The sequence below is a fragment of the Taeniopygia guttata genome, chromosome 16 (assembly GCF_048771995.1).
Source record: "Taeniopygia guttata chromosome 16, bTaeGut7.mat, whole genome shotgun sequence".
Taxonomy (NCBI): Eukaryota; Metazoa; Chordata; class Aves; order Passeriformes; family Estrildidae; genus Taeniopygia; species Taeniopygia guttata.
The window spans coordinates 1740413-1761993 of NC_133041.1; the positions used below are offsets into that span (position 1 = coordinate 1740413).

At 54.5% G+C, this 21581-nt stretch overlaps 1 pseudogene; it reads right to left on the bottom strand.

Moving 5' to 3' along the window:
• LOC140685174 (serine/threonine-protein kinase pim-1-like) overlaps nt 1-21581 on the bottom strand; it is a 65206-nt pseudogene that overhangs the window by 17451 nt on the left and 26174 nt on the right.

Here is a 21581-nt window from a genome sequence, read left to right on the forward strand (position 1 = left end):
ATTGAGAGAAAATATGTCAACTGGGAAAAAAAAAATAAAAAAGGGACTATAAAAAGGGCAAAGGGGGAGGGAGTGCTGTGGTACAGCGGAGACTCCCCGGCCGCCCAACACTGTCTTTTGCTTGCTACCGCTTGCTTAATAAATTCTTGTTAATTGATTTATCTATAATTGGCCTCCCCAGTTGAATTTGTCCATATCAAGTTTGGTGCCGTGACTCAGATAAGGGCGACCGGGTGGGAATTCCTAATCAGGGAGGCGCCCCGCTGCCTTTCAGCGGCCCTGGTGCAGGCTTTTCCTTCCCGGACCCTTACTGACTAACCTAAATTTGGTATTAAGCAAAAGGGATGCAGGGAAACTTTGTGCACGAAGCCCGGGCCAAGACGCAGGACAGCGTGAGTATAAAAGTGGGGATCCGCTCGGCTGGGGTTGGGATCCCAGGACATAACACATGAGACATCCTTTTAGGACGAGGCAAGTGCGGACCTCTAAGTAGCGCGGTTTCCAGACCCCGAGAGGGGCTGGGCTGCGAACAGGGGGCTGCGATTGTGTGTGTGCGTGAAGGTGTCCTGGAAGATGGGACAGAGGAAAAGCAAGCCCTCTGCTTCCATGGGGAGGAGGACACCGCTGGAGCTTCCCTAGATACCCCGTGACAGTCTGTTAGGTCTAATGATAAAATCTTGGGATGAATATCCTTCAAGAAAAGGGAAGGATAGGGCAAAAATGATCCATTACTGTATGGAAGTATGGGGAGGGAAAAAAAATCCATGGTGATAATTTATTTTGGCCAGTGTTTGGAAGCTTCGAGGACTGGATTTGCCAGGCATTAAACATTTATGTAAACTCTAAAGAACCTTTTAGAGGAGAGCAAGTTGCCACTCTGTATAGTAGGAGAAACAAGAACAAAAGTTTTTGCCTTAAGCACCAAAGGAGGAAAAAAGAAAAGTAAAAAGCCTGAGGAAATTCCAACTGCAACCCCTTTACCATACATACCACCTCCTCCTCCACCCCCATCAGCACCACCCGTAATCTACCCTGATTTAGATCAAGGGGGAGATTTTGGTAAACAAGAGGTAGAAATCCTGGAGCTGATTCTGGAGGAAAATCGCCGTGTTACTCATAGCCAAACTACGGGGGAAAGAGAAAGGGAAGGGCAAGCTCTATATCCATTAAGGGAAGTAGTTTTTGGAATGATCCTTAACCCCAATGCTGGTCAGCAGGGACAACCAGCCCAAATTCTGGGAATAGGTTATGTGCAGGTGCCTCTCAACTCATGAGATGTGAGGGAGTTCAAGAAAGAGATGGGACACCTATTGGAAGACCCCCTTGGAGTTGCAGAGCGGGTAGATCAGTTCCTGGGGCCCAGTGTGTATACGTGGGACGAAATGCAGTCAATACTGGGGATCCTATTCACATCTGAGGAGCGAGGGATGATCAGGACGGCCGGTATGAGGATTTGGGGTAGAGATCATCAGGCAGGACCCCAAGCAGATACTAAGTGGCCTTTGCTGTGTCCTAATTGGGATAAGCAGGATCCCCGGCATAGGACACATATGTCAGACTTAAGAACAATTCTTATCCAAGGGATCAGAGAATCAGTCCCTAAGAGGCTGAATGTAAATAAAGCTTTTTGTGAGAGTCAAAAGAAAGATGAGAACCCCACGGAATGGTTAGGCCGGCTCTGGAGATCTTTTCAGCTGTACTCTGGAGTAAATCCCGACACTCCAGAAGGACAGATGTTGTTAAAGACTCAATTGGTGGCCAGAGCCTGGCCTGACATTAGGAGAAAGTTGGTGTCCTAGTTTAGGGCAAATTTGGGGAAAACCCTCTGAAAGGAGCCCCCAGGAAACAAACCCCCACGGCCCCTCCCCACCCACCTGGTTCAGGAAAAAAATTTCCTCTGAGAGAGAAGTGGAAAAGAACCTGTTTATTCAAGGAACAAAGCACTCCCCAGCACCAAAGCAATTAACAACACTAGATGACAACAAAACTCTTTCACCCCTCTGAAGAGATGAACAAATCCAGAAAGTCTCTCCTGGGAGTGGTCGCCCGGGTCTGGACGCTGGGGATTGCTCTCCAGCACTGGGGATGGCTGCTGCAGATCACAAAATGCAGGCTCCTGGTGTTCCTTGGTGTTTCCCAGATCCCAGTCGGGAGCAGGTTGGATGGTATTCAGGAAGAGGAAAGGAAAAGCAACAGTCCAGGGAAAGAATTGGACTGCTTAGCTGACCTAACTAGGAAGCAAAGGCAAAAGCAGAAGCAAGCAAAGCAAGCAAGCAGGCAAAGCAAGCAAGCCAAGCAAGCAAGCAAGAAAAGCCAGCCAGCCAGCACCAGCCTTTTCTAGACAGCAGACCATGGGGGGAGGTGAGCCAGCTGATAACAAGGCAAAACAAACCTTCACTTTCAGAGTCAGTTCTGTAAGCACAGAACATAATATCAAACATAAACAGAACACATGATTGGAGATACAAACACCATAACATCACCCTGGGACATTCCCCCCCTTATTTCCATATTGTCAACATCATGTAAAAACGTCATCAAGTAAAACCTTCCATCGTTCACTTACTCATACACATTTCCTTCCATCTCACTTACTCAAACCTTTGGCACTTACACATTTCCTTCTATTTCACTTGCTCAAACCTTTGACACTTACACATTTCCTTCTGTCTCATGTCTGTGTCTTTTCATGTACAGACACTGGCAGTAACATCCAGCAAACAGTGATATTTGCACATGAGTCTCACCCCACAATCAGATCTCCCTGAGGTACACATCGTGTTGCTCCATCTCTCTGCATTATCCACCATGTACAACCTGGTCCCTGAGCAAAGAAAATCCCACAAATGGGTTTGTCTGCATTTGAGGCAGAATTGGTCCACACTGTTTTGCCTAACAAACCTCTGACATGTGCCACTGGGACTTTATCTCCATTTACTATATTCAGGGACTCAGACTAGGCAGAACCTGTTCGATTGGTGGAACCTCGGCTGTTAACTAACCAGGTGGCCTTTGCTAAATGTTGCTCCCAATTTGTGAAAGATTCCCCACCCTATGCTTTTAAGGTGGTTTTTAACAGTCCATTTTACCTCTCCACTTTGCCTGCAGCTGGTGCATGGTAGGGGATGTGGTACACCCACTCAATACCATGTTCCCTAGCCCAGGTGTTGATAAGGCAGTTCTTGATATGAGTCCCATGGTCTGACTCAATCCTCTCAGGGGTACCATGCCTCCAAAGGACCTGCTTTTCAAGGCCCAGGATGGTGTTACGGGCTGTAGCATGAGACACAGGGTAGGTTTCTAACCATCCAGTGGTGGCTTCTACCATGGTGAGCACGTAGCGCTTGCCTTGGCGTGTCTGGGGCAGTGTGATGTAGTCAATCTGCCAGGCCTCCCCACACTTGTACTTGGACCACTGCCCACCATGCCAGAGGGGCTTCACCCGCTTGGCCTGTTTGATGGTAGCACAGGTCTCAGTCATGGATCACCTGAGAAACACCGTCCATGGTTAGATCCACCCCTCAGTCTCATGCCCCCTTATAGGTGGCATCTCTACCCTGATGGCCTGAGGCATCATGGGCCCATGGTGATAGGAACAACCCCCACTTGTGTTCCAAATCAAGGTCTATCTTTGCAGCCTGATCTACGTGCTGATTGTTTTGCTGTTCTTCATTAGCTCTACTTCTGGGTACATGGGCATCTATGTGGCAAAACTTCACAGGTAACTTCTCTACCCTGGAATTCATATTTTTCCACTCTTCAGCAGCCCAAATTGGTTTTCCTCTACACTGCCAGTTAGCCTCTTTCCACCCCTCTAGCCATCCCCCACAGAGCACTGGCTACCATCCATGAATCACTGTAGAGGTAGAGTGTTGGCCACTTCTCCCTTTCTGCAATGTCTAGGGCCAGTTAAACGGCTTTGAGTTCAGCAAGCTGGCTTGATCCACCTTCTCCTTCAGTGGCCTCTGCAACCCATTTTGTGGGACTCCATACAGCTGCTTTCCACTTCTGATTCATCCCTACGATGTGACAAGAACCGTCAGTGAATAGAGCCTAACATGTTTCCTCTGCTGGCAGTTGGTTATATGGTGGAGCTTCTTCAGCCTATGTCACTGGTTCTTCTTCTTCATCGTTGACACCAAAACTTTCACCTTCGGGCCAATTTGTAATTACTTCCAAAATCCCAGGGCAATTCAGTTTACCAATATGGGTGCGTTGTGTGACGAGAGCAATCCACTTGCTCCATGTAGCTCTGGTTGCACGGTGGGTGGAGGGAACCTTTGCTTTGAACATCCAGCCCAGTACTGGTAGTCGGGGTGCTAGGAGGAGTTGTGCTTCTGTACCAATCACCTCTGAGGTGGCCTGGACTCCCTCGTAGGTGGTCAAGATTTCCTTCTCTGTTGGGGTGTAGTTGGCTTCAGACCCTCTGTAGCTCCGACTCCAAAATCCCAGCGGTTGGCCTGGAGTCACATCAAGCACATTCTGCCAAAGGCTTAAGGACAGACCATGGCGCCTGGCTGCAGAGTAGAGCACGTTCTTCACATCTGGTCCTGTCCTGACTGGGCCAAGAGCTACTGCATGAGCAATTTCCTGCTTTATCTGGGTGAAAGCTTTCTGCTGTACAGGCCCCAGTGGAAATCGTTTTTCTTGTGGGTGACCAGGTAGAGAGGGCTCACAATCTGGCTGAACTTGGGAATGTGCATTCTCCAAAAACCTGTAGCATCTCGGAAAGCTTCTGTGTCCTTCTTGCTGGTCAGTGGAGACATCACCTTGATCTTGTTGATGACTGTTGGGGTGTGTTTTTAGTTCCCCCCTATTATGGTTTCTTCCTCTCCCCCTCTTTATGTTACATGATATGTCCCTCCTTCTCCTCCTCCCCCTTTCGCCTGTCAGTCTTCCCTTGCCCCATAACTTTCCGCTGAGTCATTCCCCTGACCCCACCCCAGGGCTTGTCTGTCACCCTGAGGCCTCTCCCTTCTATCCAGAACCTTCCAGCCAGGGCCTCAGGGGACAGGCTGATCCCTGGGGACCCCTCCTTCCCTCTCACTTTATTGGATCCCTCCCTTGATTGTCATTCCCTTCACCACTCCACGGTTTTTCCTCATTGGCCCACGGTTGTTTCCTCCCCATGTCGACGCCCCCTGTTATAATCCCTTGCTGTCTGTAACCCTCTGCCTTTTGGGGCATACCCTATTCATGCTAAGGTGGGTCTCGTCGACCACCAATAAACTTGGAGTTGTGGTACCCCCTTAAGGACGACTCCCACGTCTTTGTCCTCGTCGCAGAGGGTCCCTCTCAGGTCTGGTGCAGCAGGACTCACAGGTCACACCCCTCGCCCACGGTGGCCATAGGGGGTGGCCTTCATTGTCCAGTGTGCCTAACATCGGGCTAGCTGCTGACCACCGGAGGCACCGCGACAGATGACCTCAGTGGGAATCTGACGCCGTCTATCTTGCAACTTTACTCCCAGGAATTGGATCTCTTGGGCAGGTCCCTTTGACTTTGCTCTTCTTGATGGCAAAGCTGGCTTCCAGCAGAATCTGATTGATCCTCTTTCCTTTCTCAAATACTTCCATTGCCGTGTTCCCCCACACAATGATGCCATCGATGTACTGCAGGTGCTCCGAAGCGTCACCCTTTTCCAGTGCAGCCTGGACCAGTCCATGGCAGATGGTGGGGCTGTGCTTCCACCCTGGGGCAGTCGGTTCCAGGTGTACTGCACGCCCCTGCAGGTAGAAGCAAACTGAGGCCTGCCTTTTGCTGCCAGAGGAATGGAGAAAAACACATTGGCAATGTCAATAGTGGCGTACCACTTTGCTGCCTTGGACTCCAGCTCATGCTGGAGTTCCAGCATGTCCAGCACAGCAGCGCTCAGCAGTGGAGTCACTTCATTCAAGTCCACAGTCAATGTCCATTGTCTGTCAGACAAGTGGGGCTCGCACAGGCCAAGTGTGGCTGTTGAAGGGTGAGTGGGCCTTACTGACCACCCCTTGGCTCTCCAGCTCACGGATCATTCTGTGGATGGGGATCACAGCACCTTGATTTGTCTGATACTGCCGGTCATGCACTGTCGAAGTGGCAATTGGTACTTGTTGCTCTTCCACCCTCAGGAGTCCTACTGGAGATGGGTTTTCTGATATTCCAGGCAAGGTGTTCAATTGCTTAATGTCCTCTGCCTCTGCAGCAGCTATGCCAAAAGCCCACCTGAGTCCCTTTGGGTCTCTGTAACAGCCGTTCTGGAGGAAGTCTATGCCCAGAATACACGGGGCCTCTGGGCCGGTCACAATGGATGTTTCTGCCGCTCCTTCCCAGTCAGGCTCACCTCGGCTCCCACCAGGGCCAATTGCTGTGATCCCCCCGTCACCCCAGCAATGGAAACAGGATCTGCCCCCACATGTCCTGATGGCATTAGGGTACACTGCACACCAGTATCAGCTAAGGCTTCATAGCTCTGTGGCTCTGATGTGCCAGGCCATCGGATCCACACCATCCAGAAGATCCGGTTTCCCCGTGCCTCTCCCTGGCTAGAGGCAGAGCCCCTCTAACCCTGGTTATTATTTCTTTCCTGGGCATACATGGTAGAGGTACCTTCAAGGGGATCTGACAGATCATACCCGGGAGCTTGGTCATGTGAGGCTGAGGCTGCCTTCCCTTTACTGGAATTCCTTTGGTTAGTGTTTCCCTCCTTGAGTGGATGTGACCACGCTGCCAGGACAGAAGTGGGTTTCCCATCCCACCTTCCTATGTCTTCCCCATGGTCACACAGAAAGAATCACAGGCCAGCCCGTGGGCTGTACCCTCTCTCTCTAGCTGGAGGATGTTGGGCTCTAACATCGGGGCCTGTGACTCGCATGGGTGCTGCACTGATCTTCCTCACTGTCCTGGTTCAGGGCAAATTTGGGAAAGAACGTCCAAATAGGTTCCTCTAGGAAACAGATTCAATAAGCCCCTCCCCCCAACCGATTTGGGAAAAAATACCCCTTCGGTGGAAAATGGAAAAAACTCTTTATTAAGCAAGAAAACCTAAAGAATATTAAACAATAAAACTTCTTGCTGCTCCAAAAGAGAGATAAACTCAGAAAGTCCCCTCCCCAGGCTGCAGTTCGGCTCACTCAGTCTCTTATCGGTCCCTCCGGCACTGGAAATGCTGCGGCCCAGGCCGGGCCTGGTAGGCCACAGGTGTGAGCTGCCAGTGCTCTTCTGGGTGCTCAGCCCAGAGCAGGTTTGAGCAGGTCTGAAGAAAAGAAAAAGCCACAGTCCAGGGAACTTCTTTGCCTCAGCGAGCTAAAACTAACTAAAAGCAAAGGACAGCTCTGAGGGTAAGTGAGCCGAGGCAGGGTATTTTCCTGGCGGGTGCGTTTAGTCTCCACAAGCTGGTGGCCAAGTTTGCGGAGACCACAGGGCACCCTCCTGATCCAAGGGGATCTTCACCATCACTCCCTTGGATCCTCACTCTCCCCCAAAAGGTTGGGGCATCCCCTGAGGGTAGTCTCCACTTATCAGGAGGTGCTTTTCTAGTCTCTCTCTTACCCAAAGCTGGGCTCTCCCCCAAAGGCTGGGGTATCCCATGAGGGCTGAGAGAGTAGAAAAGACAAGAATAGGGCAGAAATTTTCCATCAAACAATGGCACATTTATAAGAATAGGGGAGAATCTAATATTTTGCAAGAAGCCCCTGACACCCATGCACCTCGTTGAAATTTAGCTGCGTTGGGCTCCTCCCCTGTAAGTTCCCCTGTGGCTACTTTGAAGCTCCCTGTACCCTCTGTCCCTCGGACTTCCCAAAACCCTACCCTATCCTCCCTTGGGGATGGTGTTGGCCACAGCACCCCAAGCACCCCGCTGGACACTGTTCAGACCTCTTGAGGGAACTGCAGTGCACTCGGCACTCCTTTCCAAGGTGGTGATGGCCACACCGCTTGGAACACCCTTTCCTGCCTGGACCCTTCTTCTCCGGCCCCAAGTTTCCCGCCAGCCCCACCCCTTCCGCAGAGGCCCCTGCACGAATCGCATGTGGGGCCAGTGCCCTTTGTTGGAAGGTGGGGTTGGACCATCCCCCATTCCTTATTCCGGCTCCTCCTCTGGGGGGAGGATCGCCTATGGGGCCTCCCGTCAGGGGACCCTCCTTCTTGGGAGATCACCCTCTTTTATGGAGAGACCTCCTTCGGAGGAAGGTGGAGCTGGAAACCCAGACCTGGAATCCTCCATTTTGTCTCTCCCTAGGATGGCGGCGCCCAGGTTCGTCCCCTTATCGACACCCCATAACACTTGTGGCAGTCGCCAAAGTAATCATATTTCTTCCTATGGACTGAACCAATTATGAATTCAATTTGCATTTAATTTTTGGAAGAATCTCCCCAAAGCACTTGACCCTTCAAAGCATTTGTGGAAACTGTTCAAGATCATTAACCTACAAGCTTCCACAGTTGAGATAAATTAAAAACAGAACCAAAAAGAACAATTTAGAACATGTTTTAAGTATAGAAAAAAGAGACATGAGGCAAGTGTTTGCCCATCAAAGTCAAAAATTTGTTTCAACTGTAAAAAGAAAGATCACATAAGAAAAAACTCTCCAAAGTAAAAAAAAAAAAAAACTACCATCATCATAATGAAAAAAAAATAAACAATTGAATGAATATAAGGACAAAATTATTCAGGAGTGACTGCCCAAATTGCCCATCCATTTCCTTAATTATGCCCTACCAAATGTTCCTTTTAATTTCAATATTATTTTAAAGTTTTCACAGTACGCTTTGGAAAAAGAGTTCATTAATTTACCTTTAGACCTTCTTTAAACTTCATGATCTTTGTTGATTTTTGTTTAACCATTTTCCCACATTCCCAACTAAATTTCTTGACTAAAAAATTGTTCATTATATTCTTGATACTTTAAAATAATTTGCTTAAGAAGTTAAAATGAAATGAGCAAGACCACATCTTCATTCGCTGATCACATCCTACAGGAGGAGTGACCTCCAAAATCACTTTCAAACCCCAGAAAGCCAGAACCTGCAGATTCCTCGGTGATTCATGCTTCAAGCCCAGTCTTACTTCAAGATAATTCCACTGCAAATCCTCCTCCGGACCCTGATTCCATATATAATAACTTTGTACATTTTATATTAAGTTTCTTATGCGAAGAAGATCCTTACCCCATGCCTTATGGTCATGAGTAGTTCATTTTTTCCTGTTAATTTTTGAATTCTTTTCTTTTGCTGTAATAATTTGTCACATGCTAGAATCTGTTATATGATAGATTATGTATATGATATGTTATGTAATAGATTCATTAATTTGTTTTGAACCCCAGAACTCTCCTCCCTTTTGTAAAAAGACACAGGGAGATATTGTGGTGTGTTTTGCTTTGAATCCATGTTTGCCCCCTGTTCTCCTGCCTAATCCACTCCCTTTCCCAGTTGCAAATTTTCCCAAGCTCTTTCCTAACCTCCTCCCTTCCAAGCTGTTAATCCTCCCTATCCCTACCCCTTTCTCTGGAGAGTTCAGTGTCTGTCTTGCTGCCCTCGATACCCCACTCCTTACTTTGTATTATTCCCCTCCCCTGTTTTCCCTGATAGGCTCATAAGCTATTTGCCCCACCTTATATTCCTCCCTTACCATATCCTCACTGGTTCACTTTCCTACACCCGCCTCCTGAGTTGCTGTATAAAAACTTCTGTTCACCCCCGCCCCCCAGTCTTGCTGGGGAGCCCAGGAATAAATCCATCTTGTTCTACACCCAGACCCGTGTCATCGCTGTCTGTCCCTGCGCCAGACCTGCCGATAACTGGGAATTGCAGAGCTCGCAGGGGGACAGTCACGCCTGTGCCACAGCCGTCCAGCACGCCCCGCACACGCGCGCTGCAACACTCCTGGTTAGGTGGAGAAGTCCGAGCTGAGCCCAAAGGTGCAGATGGAACAGCCGTGCACAGGAAGGCTCGGTGGGAAGGATGATCCAGGACCCGTAGGCCTGGCAGCCTGAGCTCGCTCCAGGGGAATGCCTCGGAGCAGATCCTCCTGAGTGCCATCCCATGGCACGTGCAGGGAACCCGGGCATCTGCTGGAGGGTGGGAAAGCCCTGCAGAGGGACGGGGGCAGCTGGGGCCCCTGACGGGGTGTTGAGGGCTTCTGTGCTGGGGTTTGGGGGTGTTGGTGTTGGTGGGGTGTTGGGGAAGGAGTTGTCTGGAAGGTGAGCGGTTTAGGTTGGAATTTGAGTCACTTTGAAGGCAGCATCTCTGGTTTGGCACAGCTTTGGTTATGGAGGGCAGAAAGAATATTTGTGATTTTCCCTCTTTATGGTCCTGATTCTCCTGCAAAGACCAAGAGGGGAAAGCTGTACTTTACTGGACAATTAGATATCTCTATCAGGGGGAGGATTAGCCTTTTTTCCTTCTATTAATTTGTTTGGGCTACTTTTGTAACACTGAGTGGACTTTCATTTCTTGAGAGCTTTTATTCCTTAAAATAATTAGGATATTATCATCCCTTCATAGAAAACCATTTGCAAACCAAAGAATGGCCCTTGGTTTTGCCCTTGTTTTGTGTAGTGTTATGTTCTGTAAAGTGACCCTCAATGGATGAGGTTAAGGCAAATGAGTTGCTGCTTTGAGATGGGAAGCAAAATTCCAAATCTTCTCCTCCTCAGGCTATCCCAATTAATTTGGAAAGTTTGCAATGTTTTGGAATTACTTGAGTTGAGCAATGGGAAGTAAAGCTTTCCTGAACTGAGGATTCTTACTTGCCAGATTCTTCTGTGCCTTTGCTGCTAAGGTGTTTTTGTGCTGAAGGCAATAACTTCAATGAGAAAATAATTTCAGCACGGAGGAAGAGCTTCTGACAGAGACCAAGTGTTGCCAGCAGTTGCTGCAGGTGCTCCTGCCAACAGCCCCTGCAGGCAGGAGCACAGCCCCCCAGTGCAGGTGGGTTTGGCTCCCTCTGGCACAGAAGCCCCCCAGGGGCACAGGTCTCTGGGGCAGAAGACAGGGCACCAGCGCTGCCAGGGCTCGGGGGGTGGCAGGTCTGCTTGGGCAGGGACTCTGCCTCACCTGCTGGTGTCAGCGCTCCCCGGGCCCCAGGGGTCAGAGCAGCATTCGTGCCCTGACCCACACATTCCTTGTGCATGCCACACCTGCGGGTTTAGGATGGCCACCAGCTGGGACATGTCTCAAGGAGGCAGTGCCAGCTTCTGTGGAAGGCCCTGTGCACTTCCCAGCTGCGGGGGCTCCTGCTGCCCTGAGCCCGCAGAGCAGGGCAGCGTTTGCTGATGGTTTGAGCCGTTCCTAAAGACTCTGTCAGCCTGTCTTGGACACTTGGGGTGAGGGATTCCTTCTAACCTGGCCATCTTGGGTGGGCTGGAGGCGGCCATAGCGCAGGGGGCAGTGTGTGCAGGGGCCCTTTGTGACATGCTGCAGCATGGTCACCATGTCATGGAACAGCGTGTCAAAGGACCCTTTGTGACACGTGGTGACATAGGAGCTGGCGGTGACAAGACCATTCCACAGTGCTCCAAGCACTTGACAGGACAGGACAGGACAGGACAGAGCAGTGCTGTGAGGAGCCCCCACACAGCGCACTCGTTCGTGTCTGACCTGGAGTTTTTCGAGGTGTTATTACTACAGCTGACCTCAAGAACTTGCTGACCTGTGGCCTTCCCGAGGCTTCTCTTCTGCAAGTAGCCACAAATCCAGCCACTGACATGGAGCAGAGACCCCCAAGAGTGCCCAAGCTGGCCTGGGTGGAGGAAGAGGAAGAAGGCCCTGGAGCTGCCCCTGCACAGGAGACTGAAGAAGTGGTGCCATTTAAGCAGCTGCAGGAGGGTGAGTGGCAGAGCTGGGCTGCTGGGCTGCAGGGTTAGTAGCTGCAGCCAGCTTGGCCCCGCCCCATCCCATCCCATCCCATCCCATCCCATCCCATCCCATCCCATCCCATCCCATCCCATCCCCTGGGGACATGCCCATGGACAGGATGGAATAGGGGCCGGGCAGACACCCCACAGCCGTGCTCCATGCCCTGGGGCGTCGCAGGGCTGTCCCTGCCTGGGCAGTGCAGGGCTGGGCTGTGTTCTCCGGCCTCTCCCGCAGCCCCTCAGCTCGGGCTGCGCTCGCTCTTTGCCAGGTGCAGCCGTGCAGCGCACACGAGAGCAGGAACGCACCCGTGGCCGCTTCCGCAGAACAGCGCAGGTACCTGCAGCCATCCCCACCTGGGCTGGGCCTGCTGGCACTGCTCAGCCAAGCACCATGCTTGGAGAATTCCATGGAATATCCCTGGCTTCCTGCCCTTCTCCTACAGCTGGTTTGCAAATTCATGAAGAGGATCCGGGAGGAAGAGACCACCATGGGCACAGGGCCCAGAGCATATTCGCACATCTTCAAAACCCAGACCTGTGCTGCCCTGGCTGATATGCTGGTAGAGGAGGGGTTTTCCAATCCAAAGCAAGTAAGCAGCCTGTGGCCAGGCTTTGAGCCTCCCAGGAATTACTTGGCCTACCAAGGCACGTCTGCTGCTCCCTGGAAGCCTTTGAGGCCATGGCAGTGTGGTGGCAAGGGAAGCACTTCTCTGGGGCAGCTGGGCACATTCCTCCCTCTGGCAGCTTTCCAAGTGTCCTCGTGCCTTCTCCAGGTGCCCGCCATGGTGAGGTACATCCACCAGTGGCTCGAGGCCAACCAGTTTGCTGAGCACAGGCTGAACAGGACCCTGCTGGATCTCACCGAAGAACGGCCCGCTGACGTAGTCATGACGCTCCTGCGTGTGGCCCCATTGTGTGACAGGTATGGGGCCCACCTGCCCAGAGGGCTCAGGGCTCCCCAGCCCATCAGCCTGTACAGCCTGTCCCAGGTGTCTGACCAACAGAGAGTCCCAGGGCCCTCTGGCTGCTCCCTTTGCCAGCCCTGGCACATCAGCCCCCGAGCCTGCTGCTCCCTCGCTGCCCCTCAGGGGCCCGTCCCTACAGGGCTGGGCTGCCTGAGTGCTACTGGTGAGGGGCAATGGGCAGAGGCAGGGCTGGCAGCCAGCTCAGGTCCCCACTGCTGCCCAGGCCACGGTGCTGTGTCTCAGACCCCCCTGAGACAGAGCTCTGACCCCACAGAGCTGCTTTGACCATGTGGAAGAGCATCATGTGTTCGCCCAGGACTGCAGAGCCGGCCATGCTCGTACTCCTCGATGTGCTGGGCAGCTGGCCAGAGCACAGCACGTGCACCTCCGATGGGGACAAAACGGGTGTCTTTGTCCTGGCTGTGAGTTTCTGCAACTGGCCTTTGCTGGCCCAAGGCCACCTCTCCAGCAGCTCTCCATCCTCCCTCCCTCACGGCGTCTCCCTGCCTCAGGCGCTGGGCTGAAACCTGGCCTCGGGGCAGCTTCAGGGCCACCAGGCCCGGTGCTCCCCTGTGGCTCTCCAGGCCTCTCCCTCCCGTTCTCGGGCCCTGCCACACGAACACCTCGGCACTGAGCGCTGTCTCGGGCTGCTCTGTCCTTTGCAGGCAACTGTGCTGATGTGGAAGATCCTCCAGCTGCCCTGTGTCCCACATATGGTGACTGTGTATCTCCCCCACCTATTGGTGCATCTGCTCTTCCAAGTGCTCTTCAGCACTCTGGATGTGCCAGAGGAGGTCAATACCTTCTGGAAGGGATGCCAGCAGCAATATGGCCTTGACACCAGCCCCAACAGGTGCTCCATGCCAGTCCTCCTGTCCTTGCCACATCCCTGGGCAGGAGCCAGTGCTCCCAGTGTGACCTGGGCTTTGCTCTGCACACAGGTTTGCAGTGCAGACCCTGAAGTCGCTGCTCTGCCAAATGCAGCACGAGGATGTGGTGGTGGCAATGGAACGCAAGTGTGGCTGGGACAAGCTGCTGTGTGCTGACACCTACCACCATGCCGTGTGTCTGCTGGCCAAGTGAGACCCCCCTTCTCCCCGCTGCCTCTGACATTTGTGCTCTGTGCCTGGGGTGCCCCATACAGGGCCTGTGGTCACGGGCCAGAGGGCCTTGTCACCCAGAAACAGCCAAGCAGACTGGAAAAGGCTGGGAAAGGAGGGTTCCCACAAGGAGCCACCTCCCAAATAGCCCAGGGGCCCTTGCAGGATGCTGGGAAAGACCAGACCTCTGTGAGTCAGTCCTGGGAAAGGTTTGTCCCCCTGGCCCACAGTCTTGGTTACTTTGTCTCCTGCCAGGGAGATGTCCTGTGTCTCCATCCCCTTGTGCTCCCGGATCGCTCGCTACCTGCTCCGGCTGCTCAGCACACAGGAGCCACGCTGGGAGCTGCCCTCCCTGGCGTTCTTTGTGGAGGTGAGCCTGAAGGCAGCACTGCCTCGCTCAGCTGCCTCCCGGCTCTCTGCCCTCTCGTAGCCACAGCTGCCTGGGACGGAGCCCGCGCCCTGTGCTGCTGCCTGGGCTCAGCCCTGTGCGGTTCTGGGCTCCTGCTGGCTGGTCCCCTGTCACTGCCCTGTGCCTTTCAGGTCCTCAAGTGCCTGGACATGACTGAACGCGGTGCTGACAGAGTCCTGCAAATCTTGTCAAGGCACCTACGGAGTGGGTGCAGAGAGAAGTGTCACCTGGTGCTCAGAGCCCTTCTTGATCTCATCAACAATCCCTTGATGGTGAGAAGGGGGCAAGGGCTGAGGCTGCGCTTGGGAATGCAGTCACTTGGGCTTGGCTGGGCTTTGGGCACTGGGCCAGCTGCTCCCAGCTCTCCTGCCTCCTGCTTCAGCTGCCCAAGTGCTTCAGAACAGCCCTTTGGGCTCTAGGCCCTGCGGCAGCAGGATGGCGTTTCACAAACTTGTGTTCCGCACAGAGCAAAAAAATGTGGAGCCTGACTGAAAGTCTTGTGGAGCTCCTCTGGGACGCAGATGGAGAGATAGTTAGCATGACAGCCATGCTCCTCAACTTTATCATCTTGGAAAAGGACATGCTGATACCCAGCTCTATCGCACTGCAGCTGGTTGAGGCTCTCCTGCCACTCCTTGACCACGTAAGGCTCACTGCCCCCAGCCATGGCCACTGGCTGCTGCCCGGACACTTTGTGCCCTGGGGATTTGCAGGCCTGCACCAAGCAGAGCTCCGTGCAGCCGATGCTGCGGTCTTATTTTCTTCCCTTCATACAGGACAATAGCCAGGTGCAGCTGCTCTCCATAGTGCTCCTTGGAACATTGGTGACTCTTCCACAAGAAAAGGAAAAAGGGGCTCTGAAGACACACGTGCACCAGACCTTGCTGCCACTCTTCTTCCACTGCCATGATGAGAATCAGCGAGTGGCACAGGTGGGGACTCGTGGGCTGCTGCTGTTCCCCTGGGAAGGGGCTGGGCTGCCTCCTGCCCTGGCGCCTCGTGGGCTGCAGCCTCCTCCAGGCCCTGGCACAGGGACACAGGTCCTGCGCCCTGGGCTGTGGGGCCATCTCCACGTCTCTGCTGCTCTCCAGGCTTCTCAGGAAACGCTTCTGTGTGCGGCCGAGTTCCTGAAGAGGACGGAACTTGAAAAGCTGGTGAAGAGCAAGAAGCTGTGGAAGTTCACGGAGTGGCTGGTAAGGAGGGCCGGGAAGCCGCAGCCCCAGCCTGGAGAAGCCCCCTGAGCGCGGTGCTCGGTGTGCAGACTGGCAGCTGTGCCCCTGCCCGCTGCTGCAGCCCGAGGCCGTGCCGGCTCCTGCGGCCCGAGCCGGGTGCCGATGGAGCCCCGGCCCGGCGGGGCTGCGGGGCGGCACCGCGGCTCCCCGGGCAGCAGCCGGCCCTCTGCCCCCTCCAGAGCCCGGCGCCGGCGGCTGCTGGCCGCGCCTCAGGGCTGTGCGGGCAGGGGAGGCCGGGGCTGGCGCGGAGAGCGCCCGGCCCAGGGGCTGAGCCCGCGCCAACCCTTCCCTGCTGCCGCTCTCTGCAGCTGGCAGAGGACAGGAGCAGAGTGGCCGAGCACCTGCGCCGGGCCCTGCCCTACCTGCAGAACCTACAGCAGCCCCTGCGAGAGGCGGCCGTCAGGTTCATGGGTGAGCCAGGAGCCCGAGCTCCCTCCCCGCCCCGCCGCAGCTCGGCCCCAGCCCCGGGCCGGTGCCGCGGAGCCCCGCCTGCCCTGGGCGCTGCTGCCGCCCTCTCCAGCCGTGCCCTGGGGCGGCAGCGAGCGGCGAGGGCCCGGCCCGAGCCCTGCCGGGCCAGGAGGCCGTGTGGGCACAGGGCTGGCAGCGCCGCTGGCAGGGAGCTGTGCCGCTGGGCCTGACAGGCTCTGTGTTCCCAGGGACGGCCGGGCAGTACCTGAGGGGGAGGACCAAAGAGCTCCAGCTCATCTCTGAGGGTGAGTGAGGGCAGCGGGCTGCCAGCGGGGGCTGGCGGGGGAGCTGGGAGCCCTGCCCCGGCTGCGGAGGGCTCTGCTCCCTGTGCGGACCAGGGACGGCGTGGGCAGAGCACACAGAGGTTTCAGGGCACCTGGGGGATTCGTGGCCAGCAGCTTCGGGCTGATCCAGCTGGTCCCTGCTCCCTTCTGACCATGGCCAGAGCTGGCTGGGATGGCCCTGGCACAGAGTCTCCTTGGGTCCCCTCAGATGTGGGAACTGACCATGGCTCTGTTCCTCTCTCTTTCAGCCCTTGAAGGCATGGCCAATGACATCAGTGTCGCCGTTGGAACCCTGGCAATTCAAACATTGTACATCCTCCAGGGAACAGAGAGAGCTCCATATTCCATCTTTGGCAACCTGCATGATCGGCTCTGCAGGGCATGGAGGAGACGGCCTCGTCTGTCGGGGCTCGGCTGGCTGCGCTGCTGGAGCTCTGCAGAGAGCTGATCCCAGAGGCTCTGTCTGCTGGGGCCACCTGAGCCACCAGGAATGTTTAATTTCTTCAAGATTGTTCTTTCCTTTTTTTTTGTTTTCCTTAAGCATATAAATATAGGATGTGTTATAATAAAAAGACTCCCAGGATCTTTCTTTTGCTGCCCAGGCTCTGCAGGGCCTAGGGGAAGGGGGAGAAAAAGGTTCCTGGGCTCAGCAAGCTGCCCAGGCATGCAGGGTTGCAGGGAAAATGGCCAGAAGCCCCTTGGCCTTTGGTGGTTCTGCTGAAGCCTTTGTGCTGCTGACAGAGCAGATGGGCAGGGGCTGGAGCTGTGGGGATCTCTGTGAGACCGGTGCCTGGAGATGGCCACAAGCCCTGTCCCAGGCAGGAAGCGCCATCTGTGTCCTCCTGCCCGTGTGTTGCTTGCTGGATTGCTGAGGGCTCCCAGGTGCCTCTTGATGGGGCTCCTCTGGAGCTCCTGTGGGGCTGCGGCGCTGCTGCCGGGCAGGTTGGCCGGGATGGGGGAGACCCTGAGGGGACGGGGCCACAAAAGGATGAGGGGCTGCGGAAGCCCTGACAGGACAAGGCAGTGGGAAGGCACGGGGGGGACGTGTGAGGGAGTGGGTAACGCTGGCTCAGGGAGGAAAGTGGGTTGGAGCCAAAGAAACCACTCACCCTGATGTTCGCGTGGCAAACAGAGCACGTTTATTCTCAAGCCCTTCCTTCTAAAGGGCCTTTGGAAAACCCAATCTGGATGATTTCACTGGTTTCACAGCTTTAGGGGCTGCAGTGGGAGCCCAGCTGGGCTCTGCCCTGGGGCCATCCTGCAGGGACAGCTGCAAACAGGGAGCATTCCCTGCCACAAAGAGCCAAGCCAGGGCTGCAGGGCAGCTGCTCCAGCCCCGACTGCACTGCTGAGTGCTGTGCTCTGGGGCTGGGGCTCCCCGCACAGGGGACTGCACTGGTGTGCCAGAGGAGACAGAGAAGCTGCAGCTTCAGCCTAACCAAGGTGGGTGCATGGGCTGGGAAGAGTGGGGAGGCTCAAGGGGATTCACAGAGCTCATCCTGTTGCAAGGATCAGGAAATGGGAGCGGGAACTCAGCAGTGAGGAGAGCTGATGGCTGGAGTGTGGTAGATAGGGACAGGCGAACGGAAGATCTCAGGATGTGACGGAAAGAGAGACCCTTCCCCCTTTTCTCCCTCTTTCACGTTATCTATTAACCCCAGAGCATGTAACCACACCTAACCCAGTTGTTTTCCACTCCCGACTAACCTAGACACCCTACAACCCTCCTCTGACGTAGCAAAGTCCCCCAAGACTATTTAAACCCATGAGATAAGATAATAAAGGCTTTCGACCGCCCACCACATTGGTGTCAGCGTGTGTCGTTAGTCCGAGTAGCCCGGACTAGGCCGGGCTGCCGTGCTGTCGCCTTGCAACCGGGTCACCGTTGCCTCCCATAAAGGCAACATATCTGGTGCCGAAACCCGGGAGAAGAAAAATTTGCTCGGGTGGCGAGAGTTCACCTGGACCAGGGCAGCGCCTGGAGCGGTCAGACCGTATCTTGGCGCAGGGAGATGTCCCAGGACCCGCGATCATCATAGAGAGCATCGCCAGGGTCGTAAGTGTGATTTATAAGCAATGAGGTATCGAGTGTAAGCTCAAAGACTTTTATCTTGCTATAGCAAGGCTGCTTGTGTTTGGGGTGATTGAACGCCCAGTGGATGTTCTGCATCCGGGAATATGGGAAAAATGCACAGCCACGCTGGCCGAGGACAAGAAAACCTCAGGCAGTGGCAAGAGCCTTAAGGCGTGGGGCAGAGTAGAGAAAGCCCTGCGCAGAGCAATAGAAGAGCAGGAGACATGAAGCGCGGCACGTACGTGTTTATTAGTTAGACCCAGGCTCGGGGTGGGAGCGGGAACGCAGACTGCCCCTGAGGACGATCCGCCTGGGAGCGGAGATCCGGTGGGGCGCCTGGCGCGTCACCCCCCTCCTCAGATCAGAGCCCAACCCTCGCCGCGGAAACCTCCCAGAAATCCTCGGCTTCCCCGTCATTCTTGCCGCCGCTGGTCAGTGACCCGTTGCCGGAGGTGCAGCAGCGCGTGGAATGCTTTTGGCAGGGGCTGGCGAGGGAAGCCAGAGACGCAGAAACTGCGGCTTGGGAAAAGATCCTAACTACGCCACCACCCTACTCCATTGAAAATGGCGCTGGCAGCCAAGGAGAGGGGCGGGGCGCGGGCGGTCTCGGCGCGAAAAGCCCGGAGGCGCGCGGTTTCAGGAATGCGCATGCGCGGGAGAAAGAGGAGGAGAGCGGCAGAGAGCGCGGAGCCAGTCGGAAGCCGTGCCTGACGCCGCTGCCATTTAAGGGAGAGACCTCCCTCTGCAGGAGGCAGGGCAAGCCTGGGGGGCGGGAGCGGCGCCACACCCGCGGGGAGGAGCGAGCTCGGAGCCGGACAAAAAGGCACCGAGCCCCGGAAATGCGCTGGCATCCGACTTCCGACTCGGAGTCCAGCAGCAGCTCCGCCAGCTCGGAAGAGCTGACGGAAGCCGGCCGGAACTCCGAGACAGAGAAAACAGAGCCAACGCGATTCAAAACAAAACCGAGTAAAGCTTTAAGCCACACCGAAAAACAACTACAATACGAACCAACCCAGTTTACAGCTGGGGAGAAATATCCTGTTGGGGCTGCAGGAGGAAAGGGCATCTCATTAGGGAATGCAGGTCCCGGCCCCAGGGAAACAGGAAAGGGAGGGGGTGTGCAGGCCGCACTCAGCCTCCTCCCGCCGCGAATACAAGGCAGCCCATCTATGCCAACCCCCAGTGGGGCGGGGAGTCCTTATACCCCATACCCCCACAGGAGGCAGCCAGCTTCATACCCCCGCCAGCGACACAATTGCAGAGTTTTGCAACACAGCTTGCGGTACCTTCGTACCCACTACCACCGCAAGCAGCGCCTGTGCCGCAGGGTCAGCAGGGGACGCCCCAGAACGGGACCCCTGGGTGGCCCTGGCCATGAAAATAGGGAAGGAGCCCCCGAAGGTGTGGGGGACATGCCGTCTTTATGACAGTCAGGACCCCCATGTAATAGGGCTTCAGTTTTGGGCAGACACAGGAGCAGCCTGCTCGATATTTCCCCAAGCCCTGTGGCCCCGACACTGGCAATGCAAAGAAGTCCCTCCATTGAATGGAGTGGGAGGGCCGTCCCAAGCTTGGAAAAGCACCCAATTAGTAGCTATAACGCTTCATACAAAAAAAGGACCAGAACGAACAGTAGCAATCCACCCCTACATTTTGCAAAACTCTCCACCCCTGATAGGAAGGGACATCCTTGCTGTGTTAGGAGTCAGGATTACAAATTTATAATGAGGGCCACTGCCGTACACCCACTGCTGCCAATCAAACTGACCTTCAGAACGAAATTAATGGAAAGCTGTGAGTTTTGGTTTGCAGGACATGCTCGTGGACCGTCCCCGTGACAGGTACACCCCTGCTCCAGGGGGAGATGACGGACCACCAAGCCACCAGACAGAACCCGAGAATCCCACACCGGTGAGACCCAGACATGCACAGTGTCTTTATGCGATTTTGCTGTTAGGGCTTGTGGCCGGGGGACAAGCCGACCCAGGCCACTACCCTCCTCAGCCATTTAGGTGGGTCATGCAACATCTTTCAAGTGACAAGGTGTTCAAAGAGGTCACCACAGCGAACACCCCATCCTTCGTGTTCCACATAGCCAATCTGTTTCCAGGACAACCAAAACTACGGCCCATAAACCCACGTATCGTACCCATGTACATATCCTACTGGTGCCCAGCGTCCAACCCAGGGAAAAGGTACTGCAAATACCCGGGGTGGGGACATTGCGGATATTGGGGCTGCGAAACCATTGTTACAGATGCCAGACCATGGGGAGACGGGTGGCAACCGCAGGAGCCCAACAAATTCTTACAGTTCACTTGGGCACCCTTTGGCTGTGGAGACCACACTGCACAGCCTAGATATCGGGGATGCGTAAGTTATAATATGACCGTTCTACAGCCAGATCACCCTAGCTGGGCCACGGGTAGAACATGGACAGTGGTCCTCAGAGGACTGAGAAGGTGGGTGAATGTACGAATTATCAGGCTCCAACCACCAGCACCTCGACCAGTAGGACCCAATAAAGTTATCAAGAACGTGGTGAGAGGGAAAAACACAACCCACCCCAAAACCTTGCCCCCAAAAGTCACTGACACCCCGACCGGCCTTGCGGATACCCTCTGGATAGGCCGCACGGCTGAGTCAGATCCAAACCCAATCTTTTGTATGCTAGAAGCTACCTTTTTAACCCTAAACAAAACCAAACTGAACCTGACTAACTCCTGTTGGCTTTGCTATGATGTTAAACCCCCTTTCTACGAAGGCATTGCTTTAGACACCCCCTTCAGTTACTCCACAGCCAGTGCCCCCCACCAGTGCAGATGGGACACTCCCCACAGAGGAATCACCCTGAGTCAAATCACAGGACAGGGCAGATGTTTTGGCAATGCAACCTTAGCAAAGCAGAAAGGCAACTTCTGCACTAAAGTTGTCAAGCCCAACAGAAAAACCAGTAAGTGGGTGATCCCATCTGCATCTGGGATGTGGGTTTGCCAGCGATCTGGAGTGAGTCCTTGTGTGTTCCTTGCCAAATTTAATGACTCTATCGACTTCTGTGTCCAAGTTCTGATTGTTCCTAGGGTCCTGTACCACTCAGATGAAGAGATATACCACCTTCTCGAGGAACCTGACAGACTCCACAAAAGAGAAATAATCACAGGTATAACTATCGCAATGCTGCTCGGCCTGGGAGCAGCTGGCACAGCCAC